Source organism: Nerophis lumbriciformis, linkage group LG01 (assembly GCF_033978685.3).
Source record: "Nerophis lumbriciformis linkage group LG01, RoL_Nlum_v2.1, whole genome shotgun sequence".
Lineage (NCBI taxonomy): Eukaryota > Metazoa > Chordata > Actinopteri > Syngnathiformes > Syngnathidae > Nerophis > Nerophis lumbriciformis.
Window position 1 is genome coordinate 31836023 of NC_084548.2, and position 21097 is coordinate 31857119.

Consider the following 21097-nt stretch of genomic DNA (forward strand, 5'->3'; position numbering starts at 1 on the left):
TAAGAGGCAGTGTATGCAGTATCATTTAAAACCACTAATTTTAGATCAAATAAAAGACAAACTTTTTTTTTTTAATTATCTTTGTCATCACTTGTAGGTCAGCCATACAACATTCTTTGGAATTAATTATGAGTTTCTTTTTTTTAAACGTTTTATTGTCTCGCTGTTTTATCTCTATCACTATCAATGCCCTTATCTTTCATCACTTTTATCCACATTGGCTCTGGCCCAAGGCCTTATTGCAGGTATCCATTTTATTTATTTTTTTATGGCGTGTTAGCATGGAATTAGCTTGATAAAGTGTTTGTGTTACGGTCTCAAAGCCAAACATGCTATAAACAAATGTTTGCGATACTTCTGCTTCACACTTTCTTTTGTATGTTTACAGAAAAACGTGCTTTCAGTTTTTTGCTCCACGGCTGCGAGGTTGCGATCTCAATCTTAGCTCAGGTTGTTCCAGTTTCTTGGGTTGAAAGATCAAAGCATTGACTGAAAAAAAAAAAACAATTTAACCACCAGGGGCACCCAAACACATTATTGGACATCTATGTGTTATATAACACATGCGTTAAGAGGCTACACCATACTTGCAAACTTTGAGACCTCCGATTTTGGGAGGTGAGGGGGGGAGAGGGGGGGCGTGGTCGGGGACGTGGTTGGGGGCGTGATTAAGAGGGGAGGAGTATATTTACAGCTAGAATTCACCAAGTCAAGTATTTCATATATACATATATATATATATATATATATATATATATATATATATATATATATATAAAAGAAATACTTGACTTTCAGTGAATTCTAGCTATATATATATATATATATATATATATATATATATATATATTTATTATATATATATATATTTATTATGTATATATATATATATATATATATATATATATATATATATATATATATATATATATATATACTCAGTGGCCTAGTGGTTAGAGTGTCCGCCCTGAGATCGGTAGGTTGTGAGTTCAAATCCCGGCCGAGTCATACCAAAGACTATAAAAATGGGACCCATTACCTCCCTGCTTGGCACTCAGCATCAAGGGTTGGAATTGGGGGTTAAATCACCAAAATGATTCCCGGGCGCGGCCACCGCTGCTGCCCACTGCTCCCCTCACCTCCCAGGGGGTGATCAAGGGTGATGGGTCAAATGCAGAGAATAATCTTGCCACACCTAGTGTGTGTGTGACAATCATTGGTACTTTAACTTTAACTTTATATATATATATATATATATATATATATATATATATATATATATATATATATATATATATATATATATATATATATATATATATATATATATATATACATAAGAGAAATACTTGAATTTCAGTGTTCATTTATTTACACATATACACACACATTACACTCATCTACTCATTGTTGAGTTAAGGGTTGAATTGTCCATCCTTGTTCTATTCTCTGTCACTATTTTTCTAACCATGCTGAACACCCTCTCTGATGATGCATTCTGCTTCATCTCCTTGTTGTGTGCGCAGTTGTGCACTGCACTCTAAAAGCTCTAGATGTTATTGTCACATATGCATGTACACTAGATGGCAGTATTGTCCTGTTTAAGAGTGTCGCAACATTGCTGTTTACGGCAGACGAACTGCTTTACTATAGACAAAAACGTGACTGCTATTGTTGTGTGTTGTTGCCGCGCTGGGAGGACGCTAATGAAACTGCCTAACAATAAACCCACATAAGAAACCAAGAACTCGCCCTCGATCATTCTACAGTTATAACGTGATTGGGCAGGCACGCTGTTTATATTGTGGGAAAGCGGACGTGAAAACAGGCTGTCGACACGTCACTCAGGTCCGCCTGAATTTCGGGAGATTTTCGGGAGAAAATGTGTCCCGGGAGGTTTTCGGGAGAAGCGCTGAATTTCGGGAGTCTCCCGGAAAATCCGGGAGGGTTGGCAAGTATGGGCTACACACACCAATGTTTAGAGTTTGCTGTGTGTGTGTCATAGAGGACAAAGCTACCAGGATTACACAAAGGTTTTATTTACAACAATAAATACTGCATGCAACTTCCTTTTTACATTCAGGTTGCTTGCAGCTCTTAATTCCCTTCAGTACAACTATAACTATTTTTATAGCTGTCAAATAAACAAATGTATTATTTAATTACGTTAACATTGTTGATGCTATTAAAGCATCATGTCAAACCACACATCCTTGTTATGACGGCAAACGGAGGCATTATAATATCCCAATATCCTTAACGCATATACAGCAGATCTCCAACTAACACATATCTCTCCGTCCTGTCCACACTTGCAACAACACAAACCTAAAATCATCAGCCCGGAGGTTGGGTCTTGAGCGCAGTTGGGTGTTCCATCAGGACAATGACCCAAAACACACATCAAAAGTGGTAAAGGAATGGCTAAATCAGGCTAAAATTAAGGTTTTAGAATAGCCTTCCCAAAGTCCTGACTTAAACGTGTGGACAATGCTGAAGAAACAAGTTCATGTCAGAAAACCAACAAATTTAGCTGAACTGCACCAATTTTGTCAAGAAGAGTAGTCAAAAATTCAACCAGAAGCTTGTGGATGCCTACCAAAAGTGCCTTATTGCAGTGAAACTCGCCAAGGGACATGTAACCAAATATTAACATTGCTGTATGTATACTTTTGACCCAGCAGATTTGGTCACATTTTCAGTAGACCCATAATAAATTAATAAAAGAACCAAACTTCATGAATGTTTTTTGTGACCAAGTATGTGCTCCAATCACTCGATCAAGATAAAAATAAGAGTTGTAGAAATTATTGGAAACTCAAGACAGCCATGACATTATGTTCTTTACAAGTGTATGTAAACTTTTGACCACGACTGTACACTTCCCTGTCCTTGTCATGCCTTGCTGTGCAATAAGGCTGCAACTAAGGACTATTTTGATAGTCGACTAATTAATAATCTTGACAATTATTCGACTAATGAAAATATGAAGCATAAACCCATTAAGTGGCGCTAATTTAGCCATCTCCTTTTAAATTCCGCTTAAGATATTTTTAGGCATGTGGTATGTAACAAAGATGATTAATTCATTCAGAAATATTTTATTTTTACTGTAGCCATGCTGCTCATTAGGCTGTTACAAAACCAAAAATAATTACTAAATCTTTGTCCAATTAAAAGCAAGAAAAGGCCCAGTGCTGAAAAAAATAAGGACAGTAAATTAGCAGCAATAAAACTAGCAGGAAACACTAATTTCCTAAAAAAAATCTAACATTTTGTGATGATGTGTTTAAAAAGCTGCACAAAGGTATATTATTGATTAACTTCTGTTTTTTTTAGCAATCTAATGGACCCAATTATTTTGGAACATTTTAGCTATCTAATATATTGTACATTTATTATTTTATATTCTTATCATGCCGACGCTGCTTCACACCTGAAGTTCCTGACGACAAATAAAAACTTGAATTGATATAGACAAGGTTTAGCAGGCAGACTTCAATTACACAACTTTGTATTACACTTAGCTAGTGTCATGATCCGTGGCCCGCATCATGTTTTGTTATGTTCTGTTAGTTTTGGACTCCAATAGTTCTTTTTTTTCGTGCACCCTTGTTTGTTTTAGTCAAGTCAAGTCAACTTTATTTATATAGCACGTTTACGACAACTTTTAAATTGAACCAAAGTGCTTTACAGGTTTAAAAAGCATAAAGCAAAAAACAAAAACAAAACAAAACAAAAAAAACAAAGAACTTAAACAATGAATGAGCTGAACAAGATAGTGCAAAAACAATACGGTAAAAGGGGTCGAATAAAAAGTAAAAATTTGCTAAATAAAAATATTAATAATAAAAGTGCGACAAATTGAAAAATACAACTAAAGCGAAGGGGTTGGGGGGGACTAGAAATGGTGGCCAATGTTACCATGGTTACTAATTATTTCCACCTGCCTCTGATTAGTGTTCGCCCGCTCACCTGCTGCCTGAGCACTAATCAGAGGCATTATTTAAGCCTGCCTTTGCCGGTCAGTCGGCCTGGCGTCATTGTTTGCTTCATGCTATCGTCACGTACGTTTTGCTAGTTTCATGCCACAGTTCCCTGAGTATTCCATGTCCATAGTTTATGCTAAGTGTTTGCTACACGCAACTGATACGTGATTATTCCTGTCTCTAGTCTATGCTAAGTGTTAGCCCTAGCATCCAGTGTGATCGGCACTTTTTCCTCCGTCTTGTTTTTTCTGTTTTTGGTGCTTCTTTGATTTTCGAGGAATAAATCATGTTTTTACCCGCACGCCTTGTCCGGTGTAGTCCGTCTGCCTTCCTGTGAGAACGACCCCGCATAAAGATGCGACCCCGCTGTGACAGCTAGCTAGTAAAATAATAAGCTATCTTACTGAGTTGAAATCACACCCTGTAGATGTCCGACATCATGCTTCCGCTTTAAATGTTCCCATGTCACAGATGTACTGCCATAAAAAAAAAGGTCAGCTTTACAAAATGAGCACGGTATTCTTGTCTTTAACAAGATTGGGAGAAAATCTTCCCACACTTTACATGTTTTCACTCGCAAAGTTGTTGCGAGTGGCCACGCTGAATCGCTTAGGTTCGGAAAAACACTAAATTATACAATCAATCAATCAAAGCTTACTTATGTAGCCCTTAATCACAATTGTCTCAAAGGGCTGCACAAGCCACAACGACATCCTCGGCTCAGATCCCACATCAGTGCAAAAAAAAAAAAAAAAACTTGACCCAATGGGAACAACAAGAAATCTTGGAAGGGACTGCAGATGTGGTGTTCTGTCATGACCCAACTGCCCTTTCCTCCTAGTTAGTCAGTCATCCTATTGCTGATGCAATGAAGAGCATTCCCTTTCCGTCTGACCAGTCTCATTATGGCTCAAGATGGCCATATTGGTGTCAGAAGTGGGATTGCAGGATGGCATCGACTCGCAAAGAGATTGAGGGATTCATTGCAATAGGTTGTATTCCGTCAAGTAACTTTTGAATGGAAGCAAACAAAGTGGTTGTCCACCAAACCAACATGGCTACTGTGCAGCAAACAGAGTGCGTAGGTATCAGAGTACACAAGGGGCCTAGATCTTACCCCTAAAAGCAGATACTATTCAATGGAATATATCCCTAAACAAAAAGAATACATGTTGAACTATCTGGTGCTCCAGACATTATTCTACATGAGAAAACAGATGCAAACTTGGAAAAGCATTGAGGTCTACAACTTCTTTGTGTGTGGCTGGTTTGAGGAAGATGGTATCATTAAGACTCTCCCGGATAAATCATGCATTGTCATCATTAAATGCATCAAGGATGCATTTAATGATTTAACTTCTCGTCCACATCCATGTTTGTTGCCTTGTTGTTGTTGCACGCGCCGTTTACGAATATGCATGTTTTTTTCCCCATCTATCAAAATATAACTATAGATGTCAACATTGTGTATGTGCTGAAAGCTTCATATATGATTGCTGTCTTTGGTAAAAGCTTAACTCTTTTAGGTTTTGCTCACATTCGCTTTCTTTTATTTCAACTTGCTGAGTTAGCGCTTTACGAAACACTTGTTGCAAAAATATGTTTTAAGAACTCCAAAACAAGCAATATTAAGATAATGCTCAAATGGGAAGTAGTAAACCCTGGAAGTATATCAAACAAACCTTCAAAGTGATCACTGCAAACTTGTGTGTTCTTAGACTCGATGTGCTCCCTTGGACTGGAGTGCCTGCCCTTTTTCTTGTCGTTTTTCGTAAAATCTTGCACTATTTCATCCTTCTTGATTACCTCATGAGGAACTCAGTGGCCTAGTGGTTAGAGTGTCCGCCCTGAGATTGGGAGGTGGGGAGTTCATACCCCGGCCTAGTCATACCAAAGACAACAAAATGGGACCCATTATCTCCCTGCTTGGCACACAAGGGTTGGAATTGGGGGTTAAATCACCAAAATGATTCCTGAGCACGGCCACCACTGCTGCTCACTGCAGAGGACACATTTCACCACACCTAGTGTGTGCGTGTGACAATCATTGGTACAAACCCCGCTTCCATATGAGTTGGGAAATTGTGTTAGATGTAAATATAAACGGAATACAATGATTTGCAAATCTTTTTCAACCCATATTCAATTGAATGCACTACAAAGACAATATATTTGATGTTCAAACTGTTAAACCTTTTTTTTTTTTTTTGCAAATAATAATTAACTTAGAATTTCATGGCTGCAACACGTGCCAAAGTAGTTGGGAAAGGGCATGTTCACCACTGTGTTACATGGCCTTTCCTTTTAACAACACTCAGTAAACGTTTGGGAACTGAGAAGACACATTTTTTAAGCTTCTCAGGTGGAATTCTTTCCCATTCTTGCTTGATGTACAGCTTAAGTTGTTCAACAGTCCAGGGTCTCCGTTGTGGTATTTTAGGCTTCATAATGCGCCACACATTTTCAAAGGGAGACAGGTCTGGACTACAGGCAGGCCAGTCTAGTACCCGCACTCTTTTACTATGAAGCCACGTTGATGTAACACGTGGCTTGGCATTGTCTTGCTGAAATAAGCAGGGGCGTCCATGGTAACGTTGCTTGGATGACAACATATGTTGCTCCAAAAGCTGTATGTACCTTTCAGCATTAATAGCGCCTTCACAGATGTGTAAGTTACCCATGTCTTGGGCACTAATACACCTCCATACCATCACAGATGCTGGCTTTTACACTTTGCGTCTATAACAACCCAGTTGGTTCTTTTCCTCTTTGGTCCGGAGGACACGACGTCCACAGTTTCCAAAAAAAATTTGAAATGTGGACTCGTCAGACCACAGAACACTTTTCCACTTTGAATCAGTCCATCTTAGATGAGTTTCTGGGTGTTGTTGATAAACGGTTTTCGCCTTGCATTGGAGAGTTTAACTTGCACTTACAGATGTAGCGACAAACTGTAGTTACTGACAGTGGGTTTCTGAAGTGTTCCTCAGCCCATGTGGTGATATCCTTTACACACTGATGTCGCTTGTTGATGCAGTACAGCCTGAGGGATCGAAGGTCACAGGCTTAGCTGCTTACGTGCAGTGATTTCTCCAGATTCTCTGAACCCTTTGATGATATTACGGACCGTAGATGGTGAAATCCCTAAATTCCTTGCAATAGCTGGTTGAGAAAGGTTTTTCTTAAACTGTTCAACAATTTGCTCATGCATTTGTTGACAAAGTGGTGACCCTCGCCCCATCCTTGTTTGTGAATGACTGAGCATTTCATGGAATCCACTTTTATACCCAATCATGGCACCCACCTGTTCCCAATTTGACTGTTCACCTGTGGGATGTTCCAAATAAGTGTTTGATGAGCATTCCTAAACTTTATCAGTATTTATTGCCACCTTTCCCAACTTCTTTGTCACGTGTTGCTGGCATCAAAAAAAATGTTTATCAGTTTGAACATCAAATATGTTGTCTTTGTAGCATTTTCAACTGAATATGGTTTGAAAATGATTTGCAAATTGTTGTATTCCGTTTATATTTACATCTAACACAATTTCCCAACTCATATGGAAACGGGGTTGGTACTTTAACTTAACTTTAACTTAAGAAACTTTTGTCTTTTTCACATTTTGAACTGTTCTAACAGCCAAAAACAATGCACACATAGGGTATTTTTCTTCTAGAAAGGCAAAATGCCGCCCATTACGCTATGACAACAGATGCTTGCTGGCCCACCACTTCGAGTCTCACATACTGTATTTAATGAGCCGGACGTGACATGAGATGAATACAACCTATTGATGCAGCTGATAGGAAGAATGAGCCCTGCTTTCGACAGCGCAAACAGGAGGCTTACCAACGAGAGGAATCATTTATACCACTGGGGGCGCCTTAAGGAGTGTCAAAGATGACTCGGGGCACCTTGAAGACATGACGAAGGCGGCATGTGGAGAGTGCTGACTCTGTTGCCTTCACTATTGCGAGTAGTGAAACACTGAAACATCGATACCCCCGATACCAGATCTTTATGCTCTAATATCAATTCTCAAATTAAAAAATTGATACTTTTGATACTTTAGTTATTTGGTATAATGTATTTTATTAACATAAACTTAGTGTAAAGTAACTAAATCATTGAGAAAATGGAAAATGATTGGTTGGAAAAAATAGATAATATACTGTGTATGGCAAAATAAGCATTCAGGTAAAGTTTCCAAAATAATTCATAATCTTTGTGTCATTAAATTGTATGCGGGAATTGCAATAACACAGCCATTGCAAACTTTGTTTATTTAAGAAAAATACTGACATTTAAAATTAGTTACACAGTATTCCCAAACAGTAAGTGTATGTATCATTTCATTGTAGGCTATTTGGAGACACTAGATACAGAGTTGAATATCATTAAGATAACACATTCAGTGCAGAATGACTCAATTTTATATTTTTTGAACATCATTGCTCAAAAGCAACATTTGAAATACAATACTTTTTTTTATTTCACCAGACACATTAGGTATATTTGCACAGCAATCAATGTTTACTTATATACCGGTTGCCCTAAATCACAAGTGTCTCAAAGGGCTGCACAAGCCACAACGACATCCTCGGCTCAGATCCCACATCAGGGCAAGGAAAAACTCAACCCAATGTGACAATGAGAAACCTTGGAGGGGTCTGCAGATGCCCCCCCGGGCGACCAGTGCAATGGATGTCAAGTGTTATTGTATCGTTATCGCCGATACAAGCCTAAATTTTACTCGTATCGAATCAGTGGAATCGCATATCACTATTCGCGAGTTCACACCAGTGAGGAACGATAAAACTACCCCATTACAACGGAAGCGGACCCCCAGGAATGTACTCCTCCAAATGTAGATGGCAGCCTAACTTTAGAATTTGATGCCAGCAACATGTGACAAAGAAGTTGGGAAAGGTGGAAATAAATACTGATAAAGTAGAGGAATGCTCTTTAAACACTTATTTGGAACGTCCCACAGGTGAACAGGCAATTTGGGAAGAGGTGGGTGCCATGATTGTGTATAAAATAGATTCCATGAAATGCTCAGTCATTCACAAACAAGGATGGGGCGAGGGTCACCACTTTGTCAACAAATGTGTGAGCAAATTGTTGAACAGTTTAAGAAAAACCTTTCTCAACCAGCTATTGCAAGGAATTTAGGGATTTCACCATCTACGGTCTGTAATATCATCAAAGGGTTCAGAGAATCTGGAGAAATCACTGCACATAAGCAGCTAAGCCCGTGACCTTCGATCCCTCAGGCTGTACTGCATCAATAAGCGACAAAGGATACCACCATCCTAGTCACTGCTGTTGTGTCCTTGGGCAAGACACTTTACCCACCTGCTCCCAGTGCCACCCACACTGTTTTAAATGTACCTTAGATATTGGGTTTCACTATGTAAAGCGCTTTGAGTCACTAAAGAAAAGCGCTATATAAATATAATTCAATTCACTTCACTTCACTAAAACAATGGCTGGTAGGCGGAAGAAACAGCAGTCCATGTCGCCCCCATGTTGGAAGGTAGCATTTGGCCATCGTACCTATGCTGATAATGCCAGGGACAGGATGTTCAACTGTCAAAAAAGAGGAGATGAGAGTTTGGGGGCCTATGCTGCATACCTTCACCCGGGAGCATGAGAAGAACTAAAGAACTGCCCTTGCAAAAGTTTCTCTAACCCTGGAAAGTTCCTGAAATGAGACCCTACCTGCAACTAGGAACTCATTTAGCCCCAAGTTATTTTTACCTGTGTAATTTTTTTCGGAAATTAAGAAGTTTTTCTGACACACCTCCCTTAGACACTAAATTGAATTTTACAGGTTTTTACTTGATAAGGCCAGAATGTTCACAAATAAAGAATGTGGGATTTACAATATTAATTATAAATGATAAAACGTTGAATAATAAGAATGTAAGACCATCCCTGATTTACTTCCCAGACGACCTTCTCAACAGGTTTTGCATTCAAGCAAAAATACAACAAAGAACGAAACATGAAAAATGGGTTAAAAAAAACACCTTAATGGTTGTTACATTTTTTGCACTTACAACTTTTGTACAACGCATGCTTTCATGTCTTTCTCCGCCACATACCATAGTGCTTGCTGCTTGCGCTGGAAACGGACGGTCTTTCTGGAGCTGCTGTGACGCAGTCCCTGTAATTACCATAATGACCCAGAATATCTCTAGAGAACACAAAAGCTCTCGCTTCAGAAATTATTGGAATTATTTTAATAGTTTAAGACTTAAGGTAATGTGAAAATAGTATTTCAAATCGTATTGCCAGCTACTGCTTTGACTTTAAAGTTTTAAAGAAAATTTTGGAAACATCCCACGGCCCAGATTAAAAAGCTTTACCGGCCGTATATGGTCGAGGTCTGCCGAATACTGTTTGAACTCATCGAAGAAAAAGGTGATGCAAACCTAATTCAAAAGTTAAAGGGGAACTGCTCTTACTTTGAAATTGTGTCTATCATTCACAATCCCTATGTAAGACAAGAACACATATCTTCTGGGCGCGTCCGTCTACGGCAGGGGTGTCAAACTCAAATACAGAGTGGGCCAAAATTTAATACTGAACAAAGCCGCGGGCCAAGGTTGAACAAATTAACCTTTAACGTACTCTACAAGCTATCGTCACGTCCGCTTTTCATCCATTCTAACATCGTTCAGACGCAGTCACAAGATATGTGCGGCTTCTGTACGCACACACGAGCGAAGGCAACGCATACTTCATCAACAACGATACAGGTTACACTGAGGGTGCCAGTATAAAAAAACTTTAACACTGTTAGAAATATACGCCACACTGTGAATCTACACCAAACAAGATAGACAAACACATTTCGGGAGAACATCCGCACCGTAACACAATGGCCTAGTGGTTAGAGTGTCCGCCCTGAGATCGGTAGGTTGTGGGTTCAAACCCCGGCCGAGTCATACCAAAGACTATAAAAATGGGACCCATTACCCCCCTGCTTGGCACTCAGCATCAAGGGTTAGAATTAGGGGTTAAATCACCCAAAAAAATTCCCGGGCGCGGCACCGCTGCTGCCCACACCTCCCAGGGGGTGATCAAGGGGATGGGTCAAATGCAGAGGAAACATTTCACCACACCTAGTGTGTGTGTGACAATCATTGGTACTTTAACTTTAACTTTAATAAACACAACAGAACAAATACCCAGAATCTTTTGCAGCACTAACTCTTCCGGGACGCTACAAAATACGCCCCCGCTACCACCAAACCCTCTCTTAACAAGGGTTCTTTCGGGAACTGATTGTGTTTGAAAGGACAAGAGGGCTGTGGTAAACAGGGAATGATTGGTTCCTTGTGTTTTTAAAATAATGACTTATGAGACGAGGCTCCTCTCTGTCCGCTTTCAGCATGTTCTCATGTTAATGTCCTCTGATGCTCTGATAGAAGAAGCATGTCCAGAGATAAATCATTCCACGGTCATTGGCGAAGCTGTCACTCATACGGTCAAACAAATGTCTGTCTGCGTCGTCTGCAATTTCATCTCAGTCTCTGGCTGTTGTTTCATTTTCCTTCACTCAGTATTGCATCTTTTTCTTTGTCTCTCAATCCTTCTTTACCCTGTCATCCCTGGCCATTAATCTACTAAAAATGTATCAGGATTTTACAACTAACTGGGACATTTAATTTTGTAAAAGCAGCCATTTTTACCTGTGAGGATTCAGAGACAAAATCATGTTTGTTTTTGTTATTGACATAGTGATATCAGATCACGTACTGTTGTGTCCAGCGTACAGCTATGGTCGTCAGCATAAAAAAAACAAAAAACAACATAATTATCCTATTAAGCTGCCATAATTGTCAACAATAAGTTAGTAAACATAGAAAGTACACACCAGTGGGGGGCATTTCCTCCCTTGCACATGTGCTTACTGTATTAAGGAAATTAGGCTACACTCAGCTGCTTGCCAAGAAAAACAATTAGTGGACCAGACTCAACATCTCACATGGTCAGATTGCACACTCATAAAATTAAACATCAATATTTATATCAGAACCAGATTTGTTTTGATGATATTGGTCAGGGGTCGGCTATCTTTACTGTGAAAAAAGCCATTTTTTCCCCATTTTACACTAAAGAAAAAAAATCTGGAGCGGCAAGACGTAACAGTGTATCAACATTTTAATTTAATTAATTAAATTTAATTTTAACTGTTAGAATTGAACACAACAAAAAAGTGCGGTGTGCACGTGTCGGTTGGTCAGCTCCCTCACACCTTAACGCCTAACCTCTCAATCAGTGGGGACATGTTGAGTTGAGTTGAGTTGAGTTTGAGTTTATTTCGAACATGCATGCATACAACATGATAAATCACAATTTCCAGTTTCTCTATTCAACATGTTCGAAAAAGAGTAGGAAGAAGCACAGCTTATGTTAATCCTACCCCTTTTCCTTTACATAGCATTTGCTAAAACTTGTGTTTACTTCCTGTTCTCAATTTATTCACAATATACTGCACTTTTGTAGTTATTTCCCCATATTTCTGCACAATAACACTAGCGAGCAGTAGAGAATATGAAGTGATTTTTGGTCGAGAACATATGTTGCTTTATTCATTATTGACGTGTTTCTTGCTACTTTATGTTGTATATTTTTTTACATGAGATTTCCAGTTCATTTTATCATCAATCATTATACCTGGAAATGGGGTTTCATTTACTCTTTCAATATCTACTCCGTCTATTTGTATTTGTGTTTGACTTTCCCTTCTACTGTTACCAAACAGCATTACTTTAGTTTTACTGAGGTTTTTGTCAAGCCATCTTTTTAATTTGTGCATTTCTTCTGTTATTATTTGTATTAGCTTCTGTGTGTTCTCTCCTGAGCAAAACACTGTTGTATCATCTGCATCATGTGGTAGCTGGTTTGATCCTGTTCTGTGTGAGGATGATTACTGTTACACATGTGTAGGCCGACTTTGAAATAAAGTACTACTTTTCAGAAAATACAGAGTGCTTGTTTTGAAAATGTCTTTCATTGTTAAATTGTTGGTTGTTTGCACAGACCAAACACACAGCCGAGCTTAGTAGCTTACCGTGGATGTCCATGAAGCCAACTATTAACCGATGTCCACACACCATGTCCCACACGCTCCCTACAACCCCCGTTCCCTCGTTTTCCTCATGCTCATCCAATCACCAGTCAGAACTCAGCAAGGACACATTGCCTTACAGAAAGTCAAAAAAAATATTACATTCTGTACAACATGCATATTTCCTCTGCATACGTGTTTAAAAAATCTTAGAGTTCAGCAAAGGGAGGCGGAAGAGCCTCGGGTTGCCGGACCCCGGTATGGGAGGGAGCTTGTGAGTAGCGGAAAAAGTGAAGGGGATCATATTTATATAGTGCTTTTAGTGTCTCTATTGCTTTACATTGTGAAACCCAATATCTAAGTTACATTTTTAAAACAGTGTGGGGGGCACTGGGAGCAGGGGGGTAAAGTGTCTTGCCCAAGGACACAACGGCAGTGACTAGGGTTACAGAAGCGGGGATCGAACGTGGAACCCTCAAGTTGCTGGCACGGCCACTTTACCAACTGAGCTATACCGCATACTTGCCAACCCTCCCGATTTTCCCGGGAGACTCCCGAATTTCAGTGCCCCTCCCGAAAATCTCCCGGGTCAACCATTCTCCCGAATTTCTCCCGATTTCCACCAATATTGGGGAGTGCCTTAAAGGCGCTGCCTTTAGCGTCCTCTCTCACCTGAAAAGGAGACTATTATATATATGTCTCCGTTATCCATAGGTTTATCTATAACCCATAAAGTAGGCAGGCACGGAGCTATTTCTCAGCGTGTGTTTATTCCAGCCGGCACGTGAATACACTGACACACAACATCCGGATTCCCATCATGCATTGCTTCAAAACTACAGCAAGTAGCAATGTCCAAAAACATAACAGGGACGAAGCAGAAGAACGAAGAAGAGACATGGCGACTGCGAGTAAGAAGAAATACGCTTGCAAGTTCCAAAATAATTGGAAAAAATAATTTCAGTTCATCCAGGACAGCTCGAAGGGGAAGGGGTATGCTGCCTGGTCACGGTGGCCGAACGTATATTACCGTATTTTTCGGAGTATAAGTCGCACCGGAATATAAGTCGCACCTGCCGAAAATGCATAATAAAGAAGGAAAAAAACATATATAAGTCGCACTGGAGCCCGGCCAAACTATGAAAAAAAACTGTGACTTATAGTCCGAAAAATACGGTACTCATTCATGAACAGATTATTTATATATATATATATATATATATATATATATATATTAGAGATGCGCGGATAAGCAATTATTTCATCCGCAACCGCATCAGAAAGTCGTCAACCATCCGCAATCCACCCGATCTAACATTTGATCAGAACCGCATCCGCCCGCACCCGCCCGTTGTTATATATCTAATATAGACGATGCAAGGCATTAGTGAGGTTATAAAGCTTTTGCCTGTTAAAGAAAGGAGACTGATCCAATGCAGCACAGACATTCGCGTGCCACGCTGTCACGACCCAGACGCACACCAGTGCGCAATCATATGGGAGCCGCGCTGAGCGCACCTCCAAGCGCGTCTCGCTGCCGGCGACGGCCGGGTATATGGGCCCGACGCTCCAGCGCCATCCATTTTCAGGGCTAGTTGATTCGGCAGGTGGGTTGTTACACACTCCTTAGCGGGTTCCAACTTCCATGGCCACCGTCCTAGCTGCTGTCTATATCAACCAGGGTGAGCCCCACCCCTTTCGTGAGCGCACTGCGCGCGGAGTGACCCCTGTTACGCGCCCCCGGCAACAGGAGTGGCGGGCAGGTAAGCTGCTTACCTGCTGCGCGTGACGCCGGCCGCGGCGAAGGCGGACGAGGCGGGGTGTCGGTGCGGTGGGCGCGGTGGTGACCCTGGACGTGCGTCGGGCCCTTCTCGCAGATCGCCTCAGCTACGGCTCCCGGTGGGGCCCTCTCGGGGGAAGGGGCCTCGGTCCCGGACCCCGGCGAGGCGTCCCTTCTCCGCTCCGTAAAAGTGTCCATCTCTTTTTTTTTTTTTCTTCTGTTGTGGCATATGCTGCAGGTGCCTGCTCGTTTTTCGTATGTGGGTAACAACATTTAACTATGTATATATATTTCCGAATTGGTTTAACTGCCACCCGCCTGAATCTATTTAAAATCTAATTTTTTTTTATTTCAACCACCCGACCCGACCCGACCCGCGGATAAAATCTAATTTTTTTTAATTTCATCCGCCCGATCCGCGGATAATCCGCGGACTCCGCGGATAATCCGCGGACTCCGCGGTTGTGCCCACAAACCGCGCATCTCTAATATATATATATACATATATATAAGAAATACTTGAAAATATATACACCCCCCGCTACCCCCCCATCTCCCGAATTCGGAGGTCTCAATGTTGGCAAGTATGCTATACCGCCCCGCAATTGTTCCTTGTTGTTGCTTTAGAAACATTATGCGGTTTATGAAGACTAATTCAAGTTTTAATGTTTACATTAATTATAAAGACTGTGCATGTTGTTGACTGGCACGCTGATATTCACACCAACATGCACGTGTGTCAAGAAAACAGCAATTTTCTCATGATATCCTATATAATAGATTCCCAATAATTACTGCTGTCATCTTCCATTGCTCTCCTTTATTTTCTCCAGGCTGTTGTAGGTTTAAGTGGCTGTTCTGTGCAACAAGACAAGCAGCGCTCCATAATGAAGTGTTTAATATTTGATGCTATTGGATTTCACAGCTAATAAAAGCTGTGTGCGCCTCCATTAGGCCTGCATCCTTACGTGAGAACAGTGCAGCACGGCTGCACAAGTTAAATCAGTATCTGTCCAGCGCCAGCTAAATGGGGCGACCTAAAAATCTGTCATTATAAAAAGTAACAACGCAAACACTATGCTGGAGTTTACAATTACAGATTCTAAATTATTCACATCAGTATGTTATGCTGTTTTGGTGCCAAGCTGTTTTTGCCAGGGGGATACAGTTATTTTGTTGGAGGCAAGTGTGAGTGGATTCTGTTCAAGAAATGTTGGAGAATATTTGAGAGGCACAAGGCTTTTTCCAATTATGTCCATCGAGACGAACAGGCATTCAAGCCGGGGGAAATATCCGACATTATGGCCGACTAAATTGATATTTTATATTTCAAACACACACACCTGAACTAAAATATTTATGCAGACTTGTTTTCAGCTGATCGTGGCTCTGCATTTTTTCCCGGATACTGAATTAGGAGTTTACTGATCCAGGCGAATCAAATGTATTTTGTGCTACTTAGACTGCAGGTGACTAGTAAATAAGTCATTGACAGAGGAAGTGCACACACATTTCTGGATAGAGGTTCTCAGTGCTTTCAGTGTATTTGCCTTTTGCATGATATGATTATTGCATTACTTTTTTCATTCACAAGGCTCAAAAGGTGCCAAGTAATCCGAGCCGCGCCATCACAATGATGTAATTGCATCACAATAACAAGTTTAAAATGGCTAAAGTTGAATAGGGAACAATCAAGTGAATTGATAGGAAGACCGAAATCAGACACACTATTAGTTTGCTAATCGCTGAATGCAGGGGTTCTTCAACTTTTTTGGACGACAAACCCCTGCAGGAAATGCAATTTTTTATGGACCACCGTCTTAAAGGCCTACTGAAATGCGATTTTCTTTTTTAAACGGGGATAGCAGGTCCATTCTATGTGTCATACTTGATCATTTCACGACATTGCCATATTTTTGCTGAAAGGATTTAGTAGACAACATCGACGATAAAGTTCGCAACTTTTGGTCGCTGATAAAAAAGCCTTGCTTGTACCGAAATTAGCAGACGATATGCGCGTGACGTCACAGGTTGTGGAGCTCGTCACATCTGCACATTGTTTACAATCATGGCCACCAGCAGCGAGAGCGATTCGGACCGAGAAAGCGACGATTTCCCCATTAATTTGAGCGAGGATGAAAGATTTGTGGATGAGGAAAGTGAGAGTGAAGGACTAGAGGGCAGTGGGAGCGATTCAGATAGGGAAGATTCTGTGAGAGGCGGGTGGGACCTGATATTCAGCTGGGAATGACTAAAACAGTAAATAAACACAAGACATATATATACTCTATTAGCCACAACACAACCAGGCTTATATTTAATATGCCACAAATTAATACCGCATAACAAACACCTCCCCCCACCCGTCCATATACCCCGCCAATACAACTGAAACACCTGCACAACACACTCAATCCTACAGCCCAAAGTACCGTTCACCTCCCCAAAGTTCATACAGCACATATATTTCCCCAAAGTCCCCAAAGTTACGTACGTGACATGCACATAGCGGCACGCACGTACGGGCAAGCGATCAAATGTTTGGAAGCCGCAGCTGCATGCGTACTCACGGTACCCCGTCTGCGCATCCAACTCAAAGTCCTCCTGGTAATAGTCTCTGTTGTCCCAGTTCTCCACAGGCCAATGGTAAAGCTTGACTGTCATCTTCCGGGAATGTAAACAATGAAACACCGGCTGTGTTATCCGGCACAACAGTCAGGGGGTGCATTCTACAGCGGGGGTGCGTTATCCGGCACAACACCTGCCGCAATACACCGCTTCCCACCTACAGCTTTCTTCTTTGCTGTCTCCATTGTTCATTGAACAAATTGCAAAAGATTCACCAACACAGATGTCCAGAATACTGTGGAATTTTGCGATGAAAACAGACGACTTAATAGCTGGCCACTATGCTGTCCCAAAATGTCTCTACAATCCGTGACGTCACGTGCCGGCGTCATCATACCGAGACGTTTTCAGCAGGATATTTCGCGCAAATTTTAAAATTGCACTTTAGTAAGCTAACCCGGCCGTATTGGCATTTGTTGCAATGTTAAGATTTCATCATTGATGTATAAACTATCAGACTGCGTGGTCGGTAGTAGTGGGTTTCAGTAGGCCTTTAAAAAACATGCAGGTTAATAAAGAAGGACAACATTCGGACATGTGTACTTGGCGTAATATCAATGATATTTGAAATACTTCAAATTATGTTGAATTATTACATTTGTAAATACTTCTGTTTAATTAAATATCACTTAAAAAGGTCATATTTTTATTATGTGTTTCTACTTTTAAAACACTTTTTTGTGGTCTACATGACATGTAATGGTGGTTCTTTCAAAATGTTGCACAGATTAGGTTTTACAGACCATCTTTAAGACGTTTTCTGATCGTCTCTTCAAGATGCGCCGTTTTGTGGGTGCTCCTGTTTACGTCCTATTTACATTACAAGCAATGTGATTTATCAAGGCTGAAACTGTTCTGCAGCCGCTATTTTGCATCTTTATTTAGCACATCTAGAAAGTACATGCAAACTGGCATAGATACGCATAAACGGATGTGAGAAAAAGCAGGGGATATTGGAGAGAAAGTAATTTCTCTGTGTGTTAACATATTTGGATTGCCAGATATTAAATGTGTTAGTCAAATCCTCTATTCAGCAATATCATTTTATGATTTTAAAGCTACTGGATAACTTAAGGGGCTGTTAAAACAAATGGATTCCTCATGGTGTCTGCTTGCATTTTTAATGCAGCTTTTTGCATATAGTAGGTGCATAAACCTCTTGATATATGCATTTGCTTGCGTCTGGTTTGATTTAACAACACCGGAACCATCTAGGGCACACCTTGGCATGCTAAAAGTAGGTTCCGTTGTCTATATCACACGTCTATATTGCCCTAAAAAGCCGGTTCATATTTGTATATGTCTAATGCATATTCCACAACATAATGAAACAGCACCGGCTGTACTGTTGGAACATATGATGTCATGAATGGGGATGAAAATGAGTGTCCCCATGGGTACATAACACAACATTGTCATAAAATAGGCCATCTGCACAACTTTTGCACCTAATATCAATTATGCATACAGTCTTGGTAAATCACTACATGCCCACAAATAGCCCACGTTTTTTTTTTACCTTGCTGTTTAACCCTTTTTATTTGGATCTTAGTAGATTACGCATGTGTGTCTCCCAAGCAAAGTGAGTAATTTACCTGATGTATAAATTCACTATCCCTAAGCGAGCGTTATTGGCTAAGGGTATTTGTTTCATTGGAGTAGTGGTTCCTATTCACCGTTATGCACTTTTTAACGTTACGCTACAACGTCATTAATTCATCGCAAAAACATTCTCACCAAATCCAGTTTGCAGGGTTTTCCCTGGATTGCCAAAATACCTGTGGCGGCGGAGACATGGTTATGGGCGTGGTCACCATGATGTCATCGGGTAATTTGCATGATTTGCTATTATGATGATATGCACCTGGGGACAGGTTGATTGGCAACACTAAATGGTCCCTAGTGTGTGAATGTGAGTGTGAATCTTGTCTGTCTATCTGTGTTGGCCCTGTGATGAGGTGGTGACTTGTCCAGAGTGTACCCTGCCTTTCTCTCCAATGCAGCTGAGATAGGCTCCAGCACCCCCCTAACCCCGAAAGGGACAAGCGGTAGAAAATGGATGGATTTTTGTTTTTCTTTAAAAAGGCTCATAAAATGAATACACACTTTTAAAAACAAATCCATTTTATATTATTAGTATAAACATACATTTTTGTATCGTTTTGGCATATTTTAATTGTTGTTGCTTTTTGTACAATATACTTTGGGAATTGTTCAAGTGTTTAGAGACTTTTAATGACTTTTTTATTCAAAACAACTAGCAACAAATCTAGCCTCTTTTTCTGTTGTTATTATAGACTGTACTCGTGTTTAGAGACAACTTCTGTCCCTTGATATCCCTGAAGAAAGAGGTGAGCTGCTGCTCAAGTTGGAATTTCTCTCCTCAAAAGCCGCCACTCTCCTCTTAATATTTGCACATTTTGTAGATGACCGTCCGCAAGTATATCTGGGATATAGTAAAGTTACATTCACATCGTAAACATGCTGACTACGCTTCAGACAATGGCGTGCGTCTTGTTTACATCCAGTTTCGGCAGTGCTGTTTTCGGTGATGAAAATATGTTTTTGGTGGCTGAGTTTTCGGTACATTACTTGTCAATTGTGCACACATAATAGGCTATATATATATATATACCGTATATTACCCAATAGTAGCCCGGGCGTTTATTTCACAAAATCGATTTTGGAGACAGGCGTTTAAAAGAAGCAGGCGGTTATTTCCACAAGGCTTTTACTTATTTTTGCACCAGCCTGCACCAGGCCATTATTTGGTTACAATGGTTACTGTCCAGTATTTTTTTTTTCGTACAAAAAACTTTAAATGTAAAAGCTATTGTAAACATACAAACAAAAAAATAAGAGATCAACATGAGGTAGGCTATCAAAAGACGAGATCAACAAGGCCTCTACATGGCAGTAGTGCAACAATTGTCAAATAGAATACCAATACTAAAAATAAATAAACTTTTTAAATAAAGCAGCCTACCGGTAAAAATAAAATTATGGTACCAAGTACTCAAGTATAAAACCCACCATCAAAACAGAACAATAATACTGTCACTTAAATAAAATAAAGGCTACAGTACTCCAAGTTTTAAATAAAGCAGCTTACAGGAAAAATAAAATGATGGTACCAAGTACTCTATAAAACCATCAAAACAATAATACTGCAGCAAACTCAATCCCAGTAGCATTTTAATCTAAATTATGCAAATAACAGCCCATGGGCGGCTATTTGGACATAGATGGTTATTAGGAAGAGGCGGTTAATTCACAAAATGGGGTCAGACCCCGGGCGGCTATTAGGACATGGCCGGTTATTTGCCCAAGGGCGTTTATTTGGTAATATACGATATATATATTAGGGCTGCAACTAACGATTAATTTGATAATCGATTAATCTGTCGATTGTTACTTTGATTAATCGATTAATAATCGGATAAAAGAGACAAACTACATTTCTATCTTTTCCAGTATTTTATTGAAAAAAAGCCCAGCATACTGGCACCATGCTTGTTTTGATTATTGTTTTTCCTGTTTGTACATGTTGCAGTTTATAAATAAAGGTTTATAAAAAAATAAATAAATAAAAAAAAAACAAAGAAAAAAAAAAAA

At 40.1% G+C, this 21097-nt stretch overlaps 1 protein-coding gene across 1 annotated transcript in view; it reads left to right on the forward strand.

The window, feature by feature from the left end:
- The window catches only part of LOC133618808 (cadherin-4-like), a 628483-nt gene that overhangs the window by 151616 nt on the left and 455770 nt on the right, over positions 1-21097 (forward strand). The gene's annotated exons all lie outside the window — the stretch shown is intronic.